Source organism: Capsicum annuum, chromosome 1 (assembly GCF_002878395.1).
Source record: "Capsicum annuum cultivar UCD-10X-F1 chromosome 1, UCD10Xv1.1, whole genome shotgun sequence".
Taxonomy (NCBI): domain Eukaryota; kingdom Viridiplantae; phylum Streptophyta; class Magnoliopsida; order Solanales; family Solanaceae; genus Capsicum; species Capsicum annuum.
The window spans coordinates 172,372,184-172,394,148 of record NC_061111.1 but is presented as its reverse complement, the minus strand read 5'-3'; positions in this window follow the sequence as shown (position 1 = coordinate 172,394,148).

The following is a 21,965-nucleotide window of genomic DNA, read 5'->3' as shown; positions in this document are numbered from 1 at the left end:
GAGTCTGTTTACTTTTTTGTCCCTTTCTTGTGTGTTTTATCATTTATTTCCTAGTTAACTTCTTTGATTCAAGTCTTTTAGTTTTTAATCGAGTCATCCGTTCTTTTCTCAACAAGAATCCATTCTAATCGAGAGTAGAATATATGCACTTCATATACCAATGAGAACAAGCAAGTTCAACAAAGTCGAGCTAATTATGAGGCAATCTAAGCGTGGACACACTAGTGGTTGTGAGATTTGATTTCACTAAGGTTAACCTTGCTTATTAGTTGTATTGAGTCTCTTATTGATGGGTACTATGGCACCGAAAGATGAGATCCAACCTATCACAAGCGAGGTAGATCTTGATACCATATTGAAATCTATCATGGGGATGCGACGAGGTATGGATACTATCAATGAATGAATGTTGGGCATCGAGGATGGGTATTAAATATGGATGGAAAGATGATGAGTATAGAGGGACATCTAAACACTTCTAATACTACTCCTCAAAACAACCTTCAAGCAACTTCAAGAGGACACAACTAAGAAACTTCCGCCCTAAAGCTCTACTCCACATGTTCACAAGGAAGTGTTCCCTTGCCTTCTGCTACTACAGACCAAACTCCACAAAATATAGCCCGACCACTACAATTTAACCCACCACCCTGACAACAAACGCCCCAAAACCTACCACAAGATCTACACCCTATCAAATACCACAAAATCAAGTTCCAAACTATCAAATGTCACAAGGATAGATCCTACAAGGTCTCAACTGTAATGCCCTGAGAGTACACCCTGGGCGCTACACGGTGCTTACAGTCATAAGTGACCACAAGCTAACCTATGATACTGGTAACTGCTGTGAACACTGAATAAAGCTGGTAACAAAAGAGTATTTGCGGAACTTAACTGAAAAATGCCATAAGGTTTTAAATCATAGTTCTGGCAATGTCTGCAAAACAACATTAATAATACTTATAAAATGGCCGATAATGACAACTGAAAACTGACTAATTATTTGTACCAGTCTGAAAGCCTCTAATTGACTAACTGTGGAGTTGATGGGACAAGCCCCCAACTAACTCCCCCTGACTAAATAACTGAACTGCTAAAATACTGAATGCAAGATAACTCGTCCTCGAAGGATAAAGACTCACCACTATTGACTGCTGCTGATGGCTGATCTATCTAAGTACGTTCAGGAACCCAAGCGTCCGAACCTATGACATTAAACATCATAATGCAAAAAAATGAGTATGCGATCAGTACTTAGAATGTACTGGTATGTTAAATGAGGTTAGGCTAATATGCATGGTTTCATGTGCATGTGTAATAGCTGTCTGAATGAATAGCATGAAGTACTGAGTAGAATGCATGAAATCTGTAAAGACTGAGAATGCATGACCAAACATAACACATGTTCTGAATATAATCTATAAACTGAGATACTGAATACTAATAAATGGATAACTGACATCTGTATGCTATAGTCAGCAAAACTGAAACTGATTACTGAGTTGAATACTGGAATGAGATTGTGGGAGCTATCATCTAACCGACATGCCCCAAATATCTAATTGAGGTCCAACCTATGACCCCAGTTGAAAGGGTATCAGTACTGTGCCACGGGTACCAACACATAGCTGTGTGGATCCACTGAAGTGTTGTCCCGAAGGACTAAGGGCTACCCTCAACTGGCCGGTACCTTTATGAGATATGTGTCAATCCTTAACTAGTAGGTTGACGTCTCAACCTACGCTGGCTACTTAGTTATGGAACCTAGGGATTGCTACTAAGGGTCACACCCTCTACTGGCAGGTGAGCCCCCATTCCTGGATTCGCTCGTTGCTAAATCCTACTGCCAACTTAACGACACTAGATACTGAACTGAACTATGTTTACTGTTTATGGTAACTAACTGAGACGATAGGGCTCATAATTGTTCTGAAATCATTCTGTAGATATTGAAAAATAGGTAAGAGCTAAATTTTGGGTATTCAAACTCCTAGGAATCGATAGCAATAATAGCAAGATCATACTAAAACTTTAAGGACATGATATGTAAGCATTTATTCAAAACTCATTCTTGTAGGCATTTCATTAAACACTTGCGATTCATGGTTTAAGCTAAGCATGGGAATAGTTTTAAGACATGTAGTAATAGCATGATTTCACTAATGATATCACCAATTAAGGTTTAACTCAGTGAACAATGCCATTCAAACGTGTGGGGTTTAATAACAACAACACTTACATGTAAACATGGTATAGAATCACAATTCATGGGGATTCATGGTTAAAATCACAATAACTTGTAAAAATCATAACTTTGAATTTGAAATTGAATTCTTGGACTCCATGGGTGGAAAGGGCCCATGGATGAACATCGAACATACCTCAAAAGCTTAAATCTTGAAGGAGAATAACTTTTCTTGAAGATTCTTAAATGGTGACGCTTGGATTCTTGAGTTTTCTTGAAGAGAGGGCTTGAATCTTGTTCTTGGGAATGATCTTGATAAAAACCCTAATTTTGATGTTGAGGATGAATAAGGATTTATGTTGTTTAAGTTGATGGAATTAGGGGTTAAAAAGGGTGGAAAAAGACCCAAAAATCTCATTAAAATCGTCATTCAGTCGCTGAACGGGTTTAGTTGCGGTCTGGGTGCCGGACCATCACTCTGGTAACTGACCATCACTCAAACCATCATTTTATGGCCAGAAAACGAGCTTATTTCCTGATGTTGACAGCCTGGCTTGACGGTCCGTCAACCTATCCGTCGCATCTCGACAGTCGAAAAGCTCTCTGGTAAAACAGACATAACTTTTTACTCCGATATCGGATTAAGTAAAAATTGATATCGTTGGAAAGATAATTCAATTATCTAACTTTTGGTGGGTCATAATCTCAAAAATTATTAGTAAAATGAAAGATATGCTCGTGTGAAGTTGACTATAGCAACATATTTCTCAAGAACTCAATCGGTAAGGGATATTTTGATTAGTCTAATAGGTAGGAGTTATTTGAGGCCTTTATATACATCAAACTCGCTCATAAAACTACCAAAGAACTATAATTTATTTCTCATTAGATTGAAGCATGGTTCTAATATTGGTTTGGATTCTCGAGGTATTACAATATCTCCATCTTGGGAACATTCATCCTCGAATGAGGTTGGTTAAGCTGAGAACACTGAGGAATTGAGGTTACATGCTGAATATACATGATGAAAATGTGATTATATGATCGATTCTGAATCATGATACATGACTGAACTGGATTCGTGAATGCATAAATGATATGAGAATGATATGCAGCTGGACCTGAGTATGGAAAAGAGAAATTCTAGGAAAAATTGTTACCCTAAGTAGAGTTTGAGTTTCCGAAGAAAAGATGAGGGTACTTGGTCCGCATATTTGCTTCTGCTTCCCAAGTGACTCCCTCAATGGATTGGTTCCGCCAAAGAATTTTGACCAAGGGAACTTCTTTGTTCCTTGGTCTACGAATCCGGCGATCAAGGATCTCGACTAGAATTTCTTCGTAAGAAAGGCTGTTCTGAACATCTAGTTTTCTAAAAGGACAACTACAACTGGGTTACCAATACACTTTTTCAACAAAGAGATATGGAATACTGGGTTCACTGAGGCCAAATCTGTAGTCAACTCGAGCTCATAATCTACCTTTCCAAATCTATTCAAGATTCTATAAGGGCTAACATATAGGGGACTGAGCTTACCTTTTTTGCCAAACCTCTTCACTCCCTTCATGGAAGAGATCTTCAGATATACAAAATCTCTAATCTTGAACTCAAGATCCGTTCTCCTTACATCAGCATAAGATTTTTGTTGGCTTTGGGTTGTCTTAAGCCCCTCCCTGATCAATTGAACTTTCTCCAATGTATTAGACACCGAATCAGGCCCTACCTAAGCGGTCTCACCTACCTCAAACCAACCAGTTAGAGATCTACATCTCCTCCCATATAGAACCTCAAACGGAGATATCTGAATACTGGAACGATAGCAGTTATTATACTCGAACTCAATCAAAGGCAAGTGATCATCCCAACTACCCTTAAAATCAATAACACACGCTCTCAATATATCCTTTAGGGTTTGAATGGTCCTCTCTGCTTGACCATCTGTCTGTGGGCGAAAGGTTGTACTGAGATGAACTTGGATACCAAGACCCTTCTGGAATGCTTTCCAAAAGTGAGAGGTAAACTGGGTACCTGTATCTAAAATAATGGACAATGAAACTCCATGCAACCTAACCAACTCTCTGGGATAGAGCTTGGCATAGTCCTTGGCTGAATAAGAAGTATGGACTGGCAAGAAGTGGGCTGATTAGGTCATCCCGTCGACAATAACCCATATTGAATCATGCTGACGATGCGTATGAGGTAAACCTATCATAAAATCCATGTTCACCACTTCCCACTTCCAAGTGGGGATGCTGAACTCTTGCATTGTGCCACTAGGATTTTGGTGTTCAACCTTAATCTATTGACAATTAGAGCACTTAGCTATAAACTCTGCAATATCCTTCTTTATACCACCCCACCAATAGATTTTTCACATATCGCAGTACATCTTTGTGGACCCTAGATGAATGGAGTAACGCACACCATGCACTTCTACAAGAATTTACTGTCTCAAATCATCTACACACGGGACACACAGTCTACCCTAGCACCGCAACACACCATTTCCTCCTTAGGAGAAAACCTCTACTTTCTGATCTCTGACGGACTCCTTACACTTAACCAGACCGCAATCCCTACCTTTCTTTTCTTTCACTTCAGCAACCAAAGAAGATTTTGAACTATTTTGAACACATACACTACCCTCAGCTGAATCTACCAAATGAACACCTAATATGGTGAGTTGATGAACAACCTGAACTAACTTCTTCGTATCATCCTCAACGTGAGCAACACTACCCATAGACAACCTACTGAGGGCATCTACCACTACATTGGCCTTGCCCAGATGATACAGAACACTCATGTCATAATCTTTCAACAATTCTAACCATCTTCTCTAACGCAGATTCAAATCCTTCTGCGAAAACACATACTGCAAGCTTTTGTGGTCTATGAACACATCAACATGTACCCTATACAAATAGTGCCTCCATATCTTTAAGGCAAACACAATAACTGCTTGTTCAAGATCATGGGTGGGGTAATTCTTTTCATGGGGATTAAGATGTCTAGCGATATAACCTATAACCGTACTTTTCTTTATTAAAACACACACCAAACAAACTTTGGAAGCATCACAGTACACAAAAAACCCGTCTGAACTATCTGGTAGCGTCAAAACTGGGGCTGTGGTGAGTCAAGTATTTAAATCCTGAAAACTTTTCTCACAAAAATCTGACCATTGAAACTTAACTTTCTTTTGAGTCAACTTGGACATGGGGAACGCAAAAGATGAAAACCCTTTAACAAACTATCGGTAATAACCAGCCAAACCAATGAAACTCCTGATATCTGATGGAGAGATGAGCCTAGGCCAGTTTATCATCGCTTCGATCTTTTGAGGATCAACTCTAATGCCATCACCAGTGACAACATGGCCAAGAAAAGCTCCTGATCTTAGCTACAATTTGGACTTACTGAATTTGGCAAACAACGATGGGCTCTAAGAGTCTGCAATACTATTCTGAGGTACATGATTATTTTAATTACGGGAGTAGACAAGAATGTCATCAATAAAGACTATGAAGAACATGTCTAAGTACTACTTGAACACTCGGTTTCTCAAGTCCATAAAGACTGCTGGGGCATTTGTGAGACCAAAGGACATGACTAGAAACCCGACTGGATTCTGAAAGTTATTTTTGGAATGTCACATTCTTTAACTCTAAGCCGATGATAGCCGGATCTGAGGTCTATCTTGGAGAAATAACTGGCACCTTGAAGTTGGTCGAACAAGTCATCAATTCTGGGATGTGGGTATTTATTCTTGAGTGTGACTTTGTTTAACTGATGATAGTCATTACACATTCTAAGAGAACATCTTTCTTACGTACGAAAAAAACTGTTGCCCCCTTGGGGAAATGCTAGGCCTGATGAATGTCTTATATAGGAGATCTTTCAACTCTTTCAGTTCAGCTGGAGCCATTATGTATGGCAGAATAGAGATAGGCTGGGTATCTGGAAGAAGGTATATTTAGAAGTCAATTTACCTTTCGGGAGGAACTCCGAGAAGATTTTTAGGGAACACATTTAGAAATTCCCTTACTACTGAAATCGACTCAAGACTGGGGGTCTCTGAATTAGAGTCTTTTACTCGAATAAGATGGTTAGTACACCCTTTGGCTATCATTTTCCTTGCTCTAAGGTACGAAATAAGTCGACCCCTAAGAGCTGTAGTACTACCCCCTTTTAAGTACTAGTTTATTAGGAAACTAAAAATGAACTACTTTATTTCTGCAATCCACTGAAGCTAGCATGAATGGAGCCAATCCATGCCGAGAATGACGTCAAAATCTGTTATCTCTAACTCTACAAGGTCTACTGATGTAAATTTTTGAGACATTATAACCGGATAGTTCCTATATACCCGCTGGGCTATGATAGACTTACCCACTGGGGTAGACACTGAGAAAGACTCTACTAAGATTTCGGGACTGACTTTGAAGTTGAAGGCTATATAAGGGGTTACAAAAGAAAGAGAAGCTCCAGGATATAGTGAAGCATAAATATGTAAATGAAAGACCTACAACGTACCAGTAACCACATCAGAATATCTTGCCTGATCCTGTCGAGACTGGAGTGCATAAAGCCTATTTGGGAGCTGCCCACTGGTTGCACTGGAAGTGGCACCCTGCTGCAATGAGCGACTGGACTGAGCTGGGGGATGACTGGACTAACCTTGCTGCCTACTTTTTGGACAATCCCTGGCTCTGTGGCCTGTCTTGCCACACCCAAAGTATACGTCACTGCCAGATCTACAAATACCCTGATGGTTTCTACCACATATCTGGCAGTAAGGAATGGTTCGAACACTGTTCACACTCTAAGGCTTAGAGCCTGGCGCTCTATCCTTATTATCATTTATGAATTTGGGCACTGGTGCGCTATCCAAATACAGAGCTAGGGCTTGATAACGGTTACCACCTTCTAACCTCAGCTGGTAAAATTAAAGCTGCTTGTTCTAGCCCTCTTATTCTTTCTTTCTCTTTCCTTAGCTTTCTCATCCTCAATCTGCTGTGCATGGACCATCAATCTAGATATGCCCATCTCCTTGATCAACATTGCGATCCTACACTCCTTGACCATACTATCAGATACCTCAAACACGAACTTGCTCACCCTAGACCTGTTATCTGCTACTATATGAGGAGCATACTTGGCTAGCTGAGTAAACTTGAGGGAATACTCTTTCACACTCATGTTGCCTTACTTTATGTTGATGACCTCTAACACTTTAGCTTCCCTCAGCTCCAATGGGAATAATCTATCTAAAAAGGCTATAGTAAATTTGTAACGACCCGAGACTACCCCTAGTCGTCACACGGTGCTTAGTACCACAAGTGATCCCAAGATAACCCTTATACTGACATAACTCATGAGCAACTGAATAAAATAAGTCTGAAAGAATAGTGTGGAAGATAAATATTTTCTGAACATAATACAAAACTATATTGAAACGATTACAACTCTAATTATATAAAATAAGACTGGAATACAATACATTGAATCTACTGACTGTCTATGAAGCCTCTACTAGTATTGACTATAGGTAGTCGGGACATGACCACCAACTATCCCAAATCAATACGACTGAATAAAGAAAATAAGATACTATTCAAACTAAAGTTGACTCGAGTCCTTGAAACAAAAGAACCCATCATTTACTGACTCGAAGTTGTAAACTGTTCGATTATAATGTGTGTGCTACAACTGGTACCTACATTATGAGACAATGTAGCACATAGACGTATATATGGATCAGTACTTTTGGAATGTACTGAGCATGTGGGGGTGAATGCATAAGTGAAACAATAACTGAATATATTCATAAACTTTAAAATAATGCATGCTAAGTGTAAATGAATCACCTTGAATTGAATAAAACATGTACTACAAAATAATAAAGCATGAGTATGTAAAGAATAGATAATCTTTGTGAGTCATAACACTTAGTTCTAAAAACTATACTTCTACTTTTTCTATTGGGAGTTTCTTCTAACCGGCATATACCATGTGAGCTGTCATGGAGTCCAACATCTTACCCACGTTGAGGGAGAGCTGTTCTAACCTTGTCATCGGAATAGAACCTTATCTTAAGTGATCACTGACTTATCGCACTATGGGCGCTTAAAACCTATGGTGGCTCATAGTTCTGGGGCATGAGACCTTGGAATCATACCCAACTCGGTGCTAAAATACTACTCCCATACTTATTGCTCAGAACTTTAGGCAATCTACCTTAAAATAGCACAAGGGTTTGTAATGAAAACCAATTATGCTTCTCTTCTTTAAATCTCAAACTGTATGAACAATGTGGATTCCTTATCTTAGCTTAGGATCAAAAGGTCAAGTTTCTTTCTTAAATCTTTGTAAAATTTCATAAGAGAGGCTAAAAAATCATAATCTTGTTAAGATATCAATACTTCAAACTTAGGGCTTTAAAATCCACTCTTTAAGCTCACACAAACTCATAGCAAGATGTCATGATCATTATACTTCTTGAAATACTTCAACAATATCAAAGTAATGAAATTAAACTCACAATATCATGCTTAAAACTCAATTGAAAATCTGTAAAATTATATCAGAAGCATGAAGATGTGATATTAGACATGCAATTCAACATTTAAGTCACTTGTAACATCATAATCTTCAAATAATGATAATTGGGTATGAACCCTAATTTGAAAAATATGAAGTCTTAAATAAAGATCAAGTTTTGGCACAAGTATGAAAGGATATCCTCGTTCATAAACCCCACATATCTTAATGACGACGAAATTGTGAAAAGATTGGACCTTTAAGCTTGAATTCCATGATTTCTAGTGAAAAGCACTTGAATCTTGTTCTTGGGAATGGAAGAGGGCTTTGTATTGTAACTTGACTGATTTGGGGCTTAGGGATTGTAAATAATACATTTAAAAACCCCTTATAATGATTTGGAGTGATTAGGGACGGTTTAGGGGTGTGAAATGACTTCAACACCCTTGATATAAGTCAAAACGGAGTGTTTTTGGCACTTGGCAATGACTTAGGCGTTTCCCAGTCAATCAACCAAGCTAGGCTTTACGTTTCATTGCCCATCGGCCAAGTTTGGTTGGGTGGCGCATTGCCCATCTCACACCCTTACTGCCTCTCACGAAAATTGGCATAACTTTTTGCTCGGGTATCCGATTACGACAAAATTGGTATCGTTGGAAAGCTAATTCAATTATCTAGAATTTTGTTTCTTTTGAAATGAAAAATTCTATATACAATAAAAGTTATTCACTTTGAAAGTTGACCCTTGTCGAATCGAACACCAAACTTTGGACAAATTTAAGGTTCTTAGCTCAACTTGGCTTTAAGTGATTTCTATGACTGTTCTTCACCTACTAGACACTTCACACACTAGGATAATTATCATAAAACTTATTTTCACATGGGAATCATTTATATTAGCGCTTATACCCGTAATAACAACGGTTAGAATTCTAGCGCAAAAATATGGGGTGTTTCATTATATCCCCCTTGGAATCATTCATCCTCGAATGATGGGTAGAAATTATTGAAATAATAATAGTATGGAATAATGTGTCTGATAATGAAGGATATAGTTGAGTTCAAACTTTAAAAATTCTATCATGAAGCTGAATTCTGAACTGACTTGACTTTACTGACCATTAGAAACTGATTCATGCTTGGAGTTTAGAACTCACTTGAGGTTTTCATGATACAATCATACATATAGAGTTGTGAAGTGATAACTCATGCAAGCATAAACCATGAGACAACGAGAATAAGCTTTTACAAGGGTAATTACACAATCTGGGCTGGAATACTTGGAAAACCAAGGTAATGCTCTGAACACTTATGAACTGAGTCATGACTAAATAGATGAATTTGAAACATGATGCTTGGACTGAACTAAATATTCAACTTACATAGACGTGAATGAATTACCTCAGGAATACGAAAGATGGAAAACCATGGGAACTTGTCTGTCTGATTACTAAACTAAATTGCTGGATCTACGGACTGAAATATACTGAAAGCTTATACTCAACTGGAATATTTCTCTAGCACTCTTTGCAAGATGTTATAATAACAGTAGGGAAAAATAATCTTGGGTATGATCCGAGTGAGATATCTGAAGTAGGAATTCTATGTATAGATATAACTTTGTAACATGGAACGTAGGCTTATTAGACATAAACTAGCTTAGAATTACTAGGCCTTAGACAATGCAACTGCTAATTTTTTTCAAGCTTAGAAACACTTCTCAAATACTCTCTTCAACTATACTTTCTCCCCTTGAATACCATGCTCACATGGGTTTATATAACTTCATATACTAATGTATGATCTAAACTAAATTATCTCATCATGTTCAAGCCTAACTTGAATCACAACGTAGTACACATAACATTATAACACTAGTCTGAACCATGAATTCAATACCCTAAGCATTTTCACAACTTCTCCTTTCTATGATAATTCTTCTTATCACATCGATAACATAATTCAACCTCTTACTAGGAAATCTTTAGTGCACAACGCTCCCATCCACTTATATACCAACATAACATTCAATCTTATCATTTTAACCACATAAGAACTTTTAGGCCAACACCCATAAAAACCTCTTCCTCATAATCTCTAAACTTCTATCATTAACTTTCTTGCATTATTCTTAAGAAGACACATACAAAATCTCAACTAACCATGATTCATACCAAAAGCTTAGTCTCGATCTTACTTCACACTTATAGCCTCATATAAAACAAACTTTCAGCAAGCAGGCAACAATCTTCCTTAACAAGAAAAAAACCCATCTCAACAACTGTTTATCACTACTATCATCTCCCCTTTAGATTAAAGCTATAATTCTAAGTCTGTGGAACCCTTTACAAAACTCTAATGTAAACTATAATTACTTTACTATAGAGTTTGGGGGTATAACAATACACATAAATAACAAACTTACCCTGAAAGACTACACCTGAAAGTGTAAAACCCACTGCTAATACTTCATTCTAAGATACAACTCTATCTTTCTGTGGCCCTAATAGTCATCATCTAATAACTTGAGCACTTACTAACTTAGAATCTTTGGAAGTATCACCATACCATGAGTTCACACCATCTAGTTCTTCAACTCTACTTTCTATTAGCTTAATCTCCAAAGATTCAAACTTAGATTCTAATACTTAACATGGATATTCCAAACCTTTTAACAAACTATACTAACTTCATTCCTGAACACCCCTTTGATACAAACTATTCTTAACTTTCTAGCTTCAATAATCATCATCAAAGATATACACTCTCATTAGCAAACATATCTACCTCACTAAACAAAAAATCACAGCCTACCAAGATCACACTTCTATATATATATTTTTCTCCAAATTGTAAGAATCAAAATCATACTTAAAAGACTCAACACCATCTATCCAAAACTCCTCAACTTAGCTATTAAAAACACCATGTATTATATACTAACCTTCTTCCACTTAACAAACTCAAGGGTACTATTAACCACGCACAACACTTAATAAACTTCAAAAATAATGCAACCCCATAACACCTTGGGTACACCTCTACATCATACCTATAGCTTCATGCTAAATTTCAAATCAACAAACTTAAATTCGTACATGTACTGTTCAAGCCTACTAGATCACCTCCATATAACTAGTATCACTAACCAAGCAATCATTATTTCCACCTTAATAGTCATTCACTATTCCAACCTAGTGTTATGTGCTAGGCATGATTAACAACCCAACCTCACATACTATTCTTACTTGGAAAATATCAAGAAAAACTAGTCCATTAGAACTTTATGAAAACAATAATTGATCATAATTATATGGTGTAACTTATTACAATCTGCTGGTACATCCTCCTTCTATATATTACGACTATTTACTCATCCATACACCTAAATTACATCCATATCTCTTAAAACATCAATAAATCTCTTTTTTCATAGCCACTTGGGGAAGCCTATATTAACAATACTCAACCACCAAATACTTCATGAATATACTATACTTTTCCAACACAATAAATACCATCAATAACTCCTTCTATACCTTCCACCAAACTGACACACAAGGACATATCACTTCACTACTAACTCAATCGTATGCAAAAGTTCAGCTGTATACATTCAATTAATCACCCTCACCACCTTTTTTGTCTTTACACTTCTAAACCCATACTTCTAACTATAAGAATGTTCTACTACTTATAAATCATAAAACTCTAGGTTTTCAAAATCTGTTGAATGCAAACTCTATTTAACAGTCTAGGTTCATACTATCTCCTCTTATGAGCACTATCTGTATTAAAGGGTTAATGAGGAATTTGAATACATATCTTACTCAGTCTTAACTGAAGGACTCATGGGGATAAGGAAATAAATTTCAACTTGAGGAACTTATAACACACTAGTGAGCTCCTCTCAAGCCCCTTGTGTGACTTTTGAAGTTATTAATAGTAAATCTAAGAGCATCATCTTTGGAGGAATTGAAACTTAGTAATCATGTTATCTCAAGAATATAGCATAGATGGAGAAGTATGGATTAACATATGAATCGATAGAAGTTCCTAAAGGAATAACTTTAAAGCACGATCTAGAGTATGAAAGAAAGGAAACTTTTCTTAAATGCCTTGTAGCCTCTCAAAGAAAAATATAGACATCTCTATACCATTGTGCACAAATCTACTCGACATAGCTTCACAGACACTCTAGGAAACTTAAACTATGTTCTCTGATACCAAGTTTGTAGCGATTCTAGACTACCCCCTAGTCGTCACATGGTGCTTAGGACCACAAGTGATCCCAGCTAACCCTTATACTGGCATAACTCAAGAGCAACTCAATAAAGTAAATAAGTCTAAAAAGAATAGTACGGAAGATAAATCTTTTCTGAACATAATACAAAAATATATTAAAATAATTACAAATCTAATTATATAAAACAAGATTGGAATGCAATACATCGACTCTACTGACTGTCAATGAAGCTCTACTAGTATTGACTATAGGAAGTTCAGATATGACCCCCAACTATCCTAAATTAATACGACTGAATAAAGAAAATAAGATACTATCCAAACTAAAGTTGACTCGAGTCCTTGAAACAAAAGAACCCATCATCTGCTGACTAGAAGATACAAACTATTTGATTATGATGTGTGTGCTACAACTGGTACCTACATTATGAGACAATGTAGCACATAGACGTACATATTGATCAGTACTTTTGGAATGTACCGAGCATGTGAGGGTGGTTGCATAAGTGAAACAATAACTGAATATATTCATAAACTTTAAATTAATGCATGCTACGTGTAAATGACTTACCTTGGCTTGAATAAAATATGTACTGCAAAATAATAAAACATGAGTATGTAAAGAACATATAATCTTTGTGAATCATAACACTTAGTTCTAAAAACTGTACTTTTACTCTTTCTATTGGGAGTTTCTTCTAACCAACATAAACCATGTGAGCTATCATGGATTCTAATATCTTACCCACATTGGGGAGAGCTGTTCTAATCTTGCCATCAGAATAGAACCTTATCTTAAGTGATCACTAACTTAGCCCACTTGGGCGCTTAAAACCTATGGTGGCTCGTAGTTCTGGGGTATGAGACCTTGGAATCATACCCAACTTGGTGCTAAATACTACTCTCATACTTATCGCTCAGAACTTTAGGAAATTCACCTTAAAATATCACAAGGGTTTGTAATGATAACCAATTATGCTTCTCTTCTTTAAATCTCAAACTGTATGAATAATGTGGATTCCTTATCTTAGCTTAGGATCAAAAGGTCAAGTTTCTTACTTAAATCTTTGTAAAATTTCATAAGAGAGGTAAAATCATAATCTTGTTAAGATATCAATACTTCAAACTTAGGGCTTTAAAACCCACTCTTTAAACTCAGGCCAACTCATAGCAAGATGTCATGCTCAATATACTTCTTGAAATACTTCAACAATATCAAAGTAATGAAATTAAATTCATAATATCATGCTTAAAACTCAATTGAAAATCTGTAAAATCATATCACACACATCAAGATGTGAAATTAGACATGTAATTCAACATTTAAGTCACTTGTAACATCATAATCTTCAAATAATGATAATTGGGTATGAACCCTAATTTGCAAAATATGAAATCTTAAATAAATATCAAGTTTTAGGCACAAGTATGAGAGGGTATCCTCGTTCATAAACCCCACATACCTTAATGAGACGGAATTGTTAAAAGATTGGACCTTTAACCTTGAATTCCTTGATTTCTTGTGAAAAGCACTTGGAAGAGATCTTTGTATTGTAATTGACTGATTTGGGGCTTAGGTATAGTAAATAATGCATTTAAAAACCCCTTATAATGATTTAGAGTGATTAGGGATGGTTTAGGGGTGTGAAATGGCTTCAACACCCTTGATATAAGTCAAAACAGAGTGTTTTTGGCACTTGGCAATGACTAAGGCATCGCCCAGTCAATCGCCCAAGCTAGGTTTTGCATCACATTGCCCATGGTCCAAGTTTGGTTGGGCGGTGCATTGTACATCTCACACCCTTACTGCCTCTCACGAAAATCGGCATAACTTTTCGCTCCGATATCAAATTAAGGCAAAATTGGTATCGTTGGAAAGATAATTCAATTATCTAGAATTTGGTTATTGTTGATATGAGAAATACTACATATATAAAAGGTTATACACTTTGAAAGTTGACCCTTGTAGAATAGAACACCAAACTTTGGACAAATTTAAGGTTTTTAGTTGAACTTGGATCTAAGTGATTTCTATAAAAATTCTTCACCTACTAGACACTTCACACACTAGGATGATTATCATGAAACCTATTTTCACATGGGAATCATTTGTATTAGGGCTTATATGCATAAGAACAATGGTTAGAATTCTAGCACAAAAATACAGGGTGTTACAAAACTCATCCTATTCTTATAGGCTCTGCATTTGCGCCTCTATCCCCTCTCCATTGATTGAACCAGGTGTTAGCTATATCCTATAGTTGGTAAGTATCCAATTCAACACTCTCACTATAAGTCACCCACATGATGTCTGTTACCTTCTTCACCATGTCGAGGAATTCCTGTAGATCCTCTTTAGACTTGGATCTAGAAAAGAGGGGAGGTTTCATTCGGGTGAAGTCCCAAATCCTAGCTGCGGCAATATTAGCCACTGGGTTGGCCTAAAAAACATCTGGAAAAATATTTTGAGCTACTACAGAGTGAGCTAGTGTAGTAAATACGGCTTGGAACTCGACATGTGAAACATGCTCATTCTGGGGATCTTCCTAAATGGGCAGAGATGCTGGCTGCTTTCTTGTTCTTCTTCCGTTATTCATTCTGGGAGGCCAATTCTATAAATGAAAGGAAGAATTAAATTAGACAAAGAGTTTAACTTGAGCTCATGTTCATTCGCATGATCTGAACACTGAAATAAGGGAAAATTTTTCTAAAACATCTTGTAGCCTCTTGTCCATAAGTGTGGCACACTTCACACCCATGCATAAGAATCTACTCAATGCGAATTTTAGACTCCCTAGGACACTTTCAAACATTAGTCTTTGATACCAAGTTTGTAATGCTCTGATAGTACACCTTGGGCGCTATACGGTGCTTACGATTATAAGTGACCACATGCTAACCCATGATACTAGTACCTGCTGTGAACACTGAATAAAGCTAATAACAAAAGAATATTTGCAAAACTAAACTGAAAAATGCCATAAGATTTTAAATCATAGTTCTGATAATATATGTAAAACAATATTGATAATACTAATAAAATGACTGATAATGACAACTAAAAACTGACTGACTATCTATATCAGTCTAAAAGCCTCTAAACTGACTAACTGTGATGTTGATGGGACAAGCCCCCAACTAACTCTGACTGACTAAATAACTGAACTGCTAACATACTAAATGTAAGATAACTCATCCTCAAAGGATGAGCACTCACCACTATTGACTGCTGCTAATAGTTGATCTATCCAAGTACGATCAGGAACTTGAGCATCCGAACCTATGACATTAAACATCATAACGCAATAAAATAAGTATGTGATCAGTACTTTGAATGTACTGGTATGCTAAATGAGGTTAGGCTAATATGCATGGTTTCATGTGCATGAGTAATAACTGTCTGAATGAATAACATAAAGTACTAAGTAGAATGCATGAAATCTGTAAAAACTGAGAATGAATGGTCAAACATAACATATGTTCTAAATATAATTTGTAAATTGAGATACTGCATACTGATAAATGGATAACTAACATCTATATTCTATAGCTAGCAAAATTTAAACTGATTTACTGAGTTGAATACTGGACTGAGACTGTGGGAGCTATCATCTAATCGACATGCCCCAATGAGCTAATTGGGGTCCAACCTATGACCCCATTTAGAAGAGTGTCATTTTTGTGCCACGGGTACTAACACATGGTTGCATGGATCCACTAAAGTGTTGTCATGATCTTGAAGCATGGTTCTAATATTGATAATAAGGATTTGGATTTTATGTCCATTGGTTGTGTGGTACTTGGACTTGTGGCACTTGATAAGGTAGGTAGTAGGGTAGGTTGATGTATTGCCTCGAGAATTCAAACCAATATTAGAACCATGCTTCAAGATCATGAGAAATAAATTATTGTGCCACAGGTATAACACATGGTTGCGGGTACTAACCACGGGTAATTTATTTCTCATGATCTTGAAGCATGGTTCTAATATTGGTTTGAATTCTTGAGGAAATACATCAACCTAACCTACTACCTATCTTATCAAGTGCCAAAAGTCCAAGTACCACACAACCAATGGACATAAAATCCAAATCCTTCTTATCAAGATTTACTTAACTAAATGCCATCAAACCAAGCTGTAGGAGTTCAAGGAGAGTTTGAGGTATATGTAGAAGGAGGTTATGGTATGGTGCTCAAAGAAATGGTTCAAGGGGCCAAGGTGGATATGGAGGTTTTTTTATGGGCCTCATTTATATCAAGGTCACTCTTCCTAGTTTTCAATGAGGTAGTGTTCTCAAAGAATACCTCAAAAGAGAGTCCCAATGTGATAGGATCTTTGAAGATAATGATTTACCCGATGTTAGGAAGACAACCTATGTCATTGCTCAATTTGAATAATATGCATTAACTTGGTGAGAATTGGCTAAGAGAATGCAAGGGGGTTTTTCAAGGAAGTATTTATCCACCATCAGAAGTAATAAAGGCTCTTATGAGAGCCAAGTATGCAAGGGGCCTTTCATAGACAAGGGCTGCTTGCAAGTTGTATAATTTGAGGCAAAAAGAAAAGAATGCTGAAGCGTACTACGATAAATTCCAAATATTAAAGATTGATTATAATAAGGATGAAGAGTACACCAAAATCCGGTTCAATGTGGGGTTGAATTAAGAAATTACCTCTAGAATGCTAATACATAAATTTTCCCAGATTGATGATCTCTTAGATGCAGCTATTGATGTTAAGCAAGATATCAAGGTGGAGAAATCCGTTAATCCCAAAGTGGGAAATCAAGTGTCATCAACATTAGCTCAAGGCTCCGAGTTCAATATATCTTTTGAGAAGAATCTCATTGAGAAGAATGTTCTAAGGTATTCCCCCTAAGAAGGAGGTAAACCTAACCTTAAGGGTACCTAATACTTTAAATGTCAAGGATGAGGTCACCGAATGATTGATTTTCCAACTTAAAGAGCAATTATACTCCAAGAAAGTGAACCTTACTACAAGGAAGAGGTTAAGCAAGAGGAGAAAAACATAGAAGGGGTTGATAGTTTTAATGAGAATATGGAGGGTGTAGAAGATCTATTCTATGGAGATGTCAACGTTCCAAACATGCTTGCCAATAAAGTGCCTATTAGAGAGGTTTTACCTCAAGAAGGAAAGGTTAGCATTCAACTTTTTTTGGTTAAACGAGTTATGAACCATCAAAATTTCAAGGAGTTCCCCGAGGGCCTTGATCTTGAAAATGATATTTTCTTGAATTTGAGGACAAATTCTTTTCAAGAAGGAGAGGGTGATATATGTTGAATTACCCTAAAGATTCTAACTCAAGGTAATTGACGAAGCTTTTGAGATTAAGAGTAGTTTTGGAATCCACTATGATGAGGATGAGCGATGAAAGAGTCTCTTTCATTAGGTATTTGGCACTTGACTCACTTTTAGGCCCATTTGACATATGGGATCACTTTTAAGACCATTTTGTAATAAATAAACCATTGCTATAAATAGTTAGGTTTTCTCCTTTCTTAGACTTGATGATTTTGGATGAGTTTATACCTGAGAGTGTTTATTGAGATCTTTGGGAGCTTATTGAATTGTTTGAAAATGTTGACTGTGAGGGGATTCAATTTCTCTCTTGGTCTTAGTAGGAGTTAGGTGCTTGATTAGGTTTAAATGTTGGAGGTCTTTGGTTTAATATACCTTTGATTAATTACGTTTTCTCTTCTTGTGTCTATCTATTTATCATTTTTTGTCTTATCTTTTGATTTTCGTACTTTGCTTTTGTTTTCCTATTTTGGTTTGTATCAATGTAGCACTTATATGACCAATTGTCAGCTTTAACTATTCAATTGCTTACCAAGCGTATCATCAACAATGCCAACCCATAATAATATCATCTAATTCAACCGAGTAGGCATTTGGACATGCAATATCGAATCATAATTTCACTCATTTTCTCATCATTAACCTTTTCTTTACATACTCTGTGTCACTAACATTTTATTTGATTGATTTTTTAATTTAACTTAGGTGACTCTAAATAAGTTTACTATGGAAATTGAGTCTCTTTACTCCTTATTTTTATTCTTTCGTACATCAAATAACGAGAGATGTGTTTTGAGAAACTAAATTTCAGTAACTTAATTGTCTAAGTAGGGTATTTTAACCTATAAAAAAATTATAATTTCAAAATTCCCTCATGTTTCCTTTAATGTTGTTCACTCACTTTTAAGATTAAATAAAGTTTAGTTCTTATTTTAGCTAGCGTTTGGATATGCGATTTCATCTCATAATTTTAGATGAAATCCCATATTCTCAAGAAACCATGATTTGGGATTTCAATTCATGATTCAACTTTTTTCAAATACAACATCTGACCTATAAGCTTATATATAAAAAAACCCATCATTTTAAATTTTACATAAATAACACTCATACTCGACATGAAGAGATTGTTAGTACCAACTAAAAGGATTATATTAAGTATAGATAACGTAAACCCCAAGAGTTTCCTACGTAATTACCGTCTCTCCCTACTTTTATAATAATTACACAAAATTTCATATATGATAAATTCCGACACGGCATGATACATTATATTATGATACATAAGTAAGATATTTAATGTGGTTAAATATAAAAATAAGCGGTAATTATGCATATTGTTGAGCAATGAAAGTGTACAAATAAAGGAATTGTTGTTTTTAATAGATAAAATACGCAACATCATATTTTTGAAATTTGACAATTCAATTCATGTTTCATCATATTGCTTCAAAAATAATTAGTTGTCCGATCTTTCTATTGTTTACCATCATGAATAATTTAATTTTATTGAGACATTCTAAAATTTGGCAAAGCGAACTTATTTATGAAAATTACAAAAGTGATGGAATTGTAGTTAGTGAAAGTGTTTCGTATGTGAGGTTGATTTCCGCTATTGCTGTGGAGCTTGACACAGATAAATAAAAAAAAGAATTGATGTTCGATATATTGTTGATGGAAATATGACACCTATGGTGATTAGAAACGATAATGATGTTAAAGTCTACATTGAGTAAAAAAATATTACAGGTTTTGTAATGTATCCATTATGCATTACAACAACAGATAAATTGACTGAAAAGAGAGAATTTGATGTTGAAATTGGTGTAATGATTTGTGTAGAAGGAACAAAATCAGATGCGATTGCACTTGCTATTGTTGAGTCAAACAATCAGTACTCTTTATATGTACTAGAAATTAAAACTACAAAATTCATCACTGATTGCCAAAATAAAGAAGTTAAGGTCAAGTAGTTGTACAAGGATAAGAAAACCCTTAAAGTTGTAATGGAAAGGTATGCATTAGATTACAATTTTAATTTCAGATCCACAAGATCTGACAAAAGAAGGTATGTTAATCTATGTTTCTGGATATTTTTTGAGTAGTTGGTGTTTGTTTTCTTCGTATGATACATTATCTATTATTTATCTATAGTGTACTTGTTAATTCATATGAGAAGTGAATGTGCATTGGATGTTATTGTAGCTTTGTCAAAATGCATTACAATTATGTTGTATAGCGATGCAATTTAATTATGATACTAAATAGTCTTATTATTTACTGCTCGATACATTACTTTTTTTTCTTATACATTGTGTTTTTTTATTAAAAGCTTATGATGATGTGTTAATATATCTAGCTACTGGTTGGAATGTCGTAGTAAAAATTGTAGTTGGTTCATGAAGACATCTTGCATGATGGATTCAGATCTTTTTAAAATTTGAATATTTAATGATGAACATACATGTTCAATGAGTCATCGGGTGTTAAAGCAGCTACAGGCTACAGTTACATTTGTTATTAACTTTACAAAGCCAAAATTAGTAAACCATAAGAGGAAATACACACCAATAGACATTATCGAAGAAATGAAAGCTGTTTATGATGTTGAGCGTGCTATATAAATGCTTAGAGGTGGGCTTGCTGATGGATATAAGCAGATGCCAAGATACATTCACATGTTAAACTATGTGTATCTAAAATCACACATTAGGATGCATAAGGCTACAAATAATGAATTCAAATAGTTGTTTATAACTTAAAAACCAATGATGCACGATTTTCAGCATTGCGGACCAGTTGTGGTGGTGGACGATGCTCATTTAAATGGACAGTACAAAGGGATTTTTATTTCTGCTAGCACTCTTAATGGTGCAAGTAAGTCAATTCATATGTATTCTATAGATGTAAATTAACATAACATTATGTATCATATTAATTTTTGTAATACCATTATGTAACAAGTGATGCATGATTATTGTTTTATGTCAAAGGTTGCATATTACCAATAGCTTATGGAGTTCTAGATTCGGAGAACGATTGTACATGGACATAATTTTTTGAACAGTTTAAGAATGTCTTTGGGGAGCGAGAGAGCATGTATATTATATTGGATCGCAATGAAACAAAATTAAAAGTGTCAGCATTGTGTTATCCAAATGTTTCTTATTTTACATATATTTGGCATCTTTAGAGAAATGTTTGTACAAACTTTAGAAGGAGAAAAGACAGACTTACGGACCTATTTTATTCTATGGCCAAAGCTTATAGAAAAGAAGATTTTGAGTACCTTATGGCCAAGGTCGATAAAATTGATTACCGAGTCAAGGATTACCTATTTGAAGCAGGATTTGAGAAGTGGTCAAAGGTTCATGCTCCTTTAAATAGAGGCCGGATGATGATATCTAACATTGTAGGATGTATAAATGGTTGTTTAGTGGAGGCCTGTGAATTCTCGATCTTAGGTTTTTGGAAGAAGTTCGAAAATAATTTGAAGTGTGGAACTGTAAAAACAAAGAAATTGCTTCATACACAAAAACAATATTAGGGAGAAGGTTTGAGGAAATTCTAACACTTAATGGAGTGAAAGCTTCCAGAATGCCGGTGTCTTTTATTGTAACTCAATTTCTAAAGCAAATAATTGAGTTTTTTTAATTATACTTCATAATATA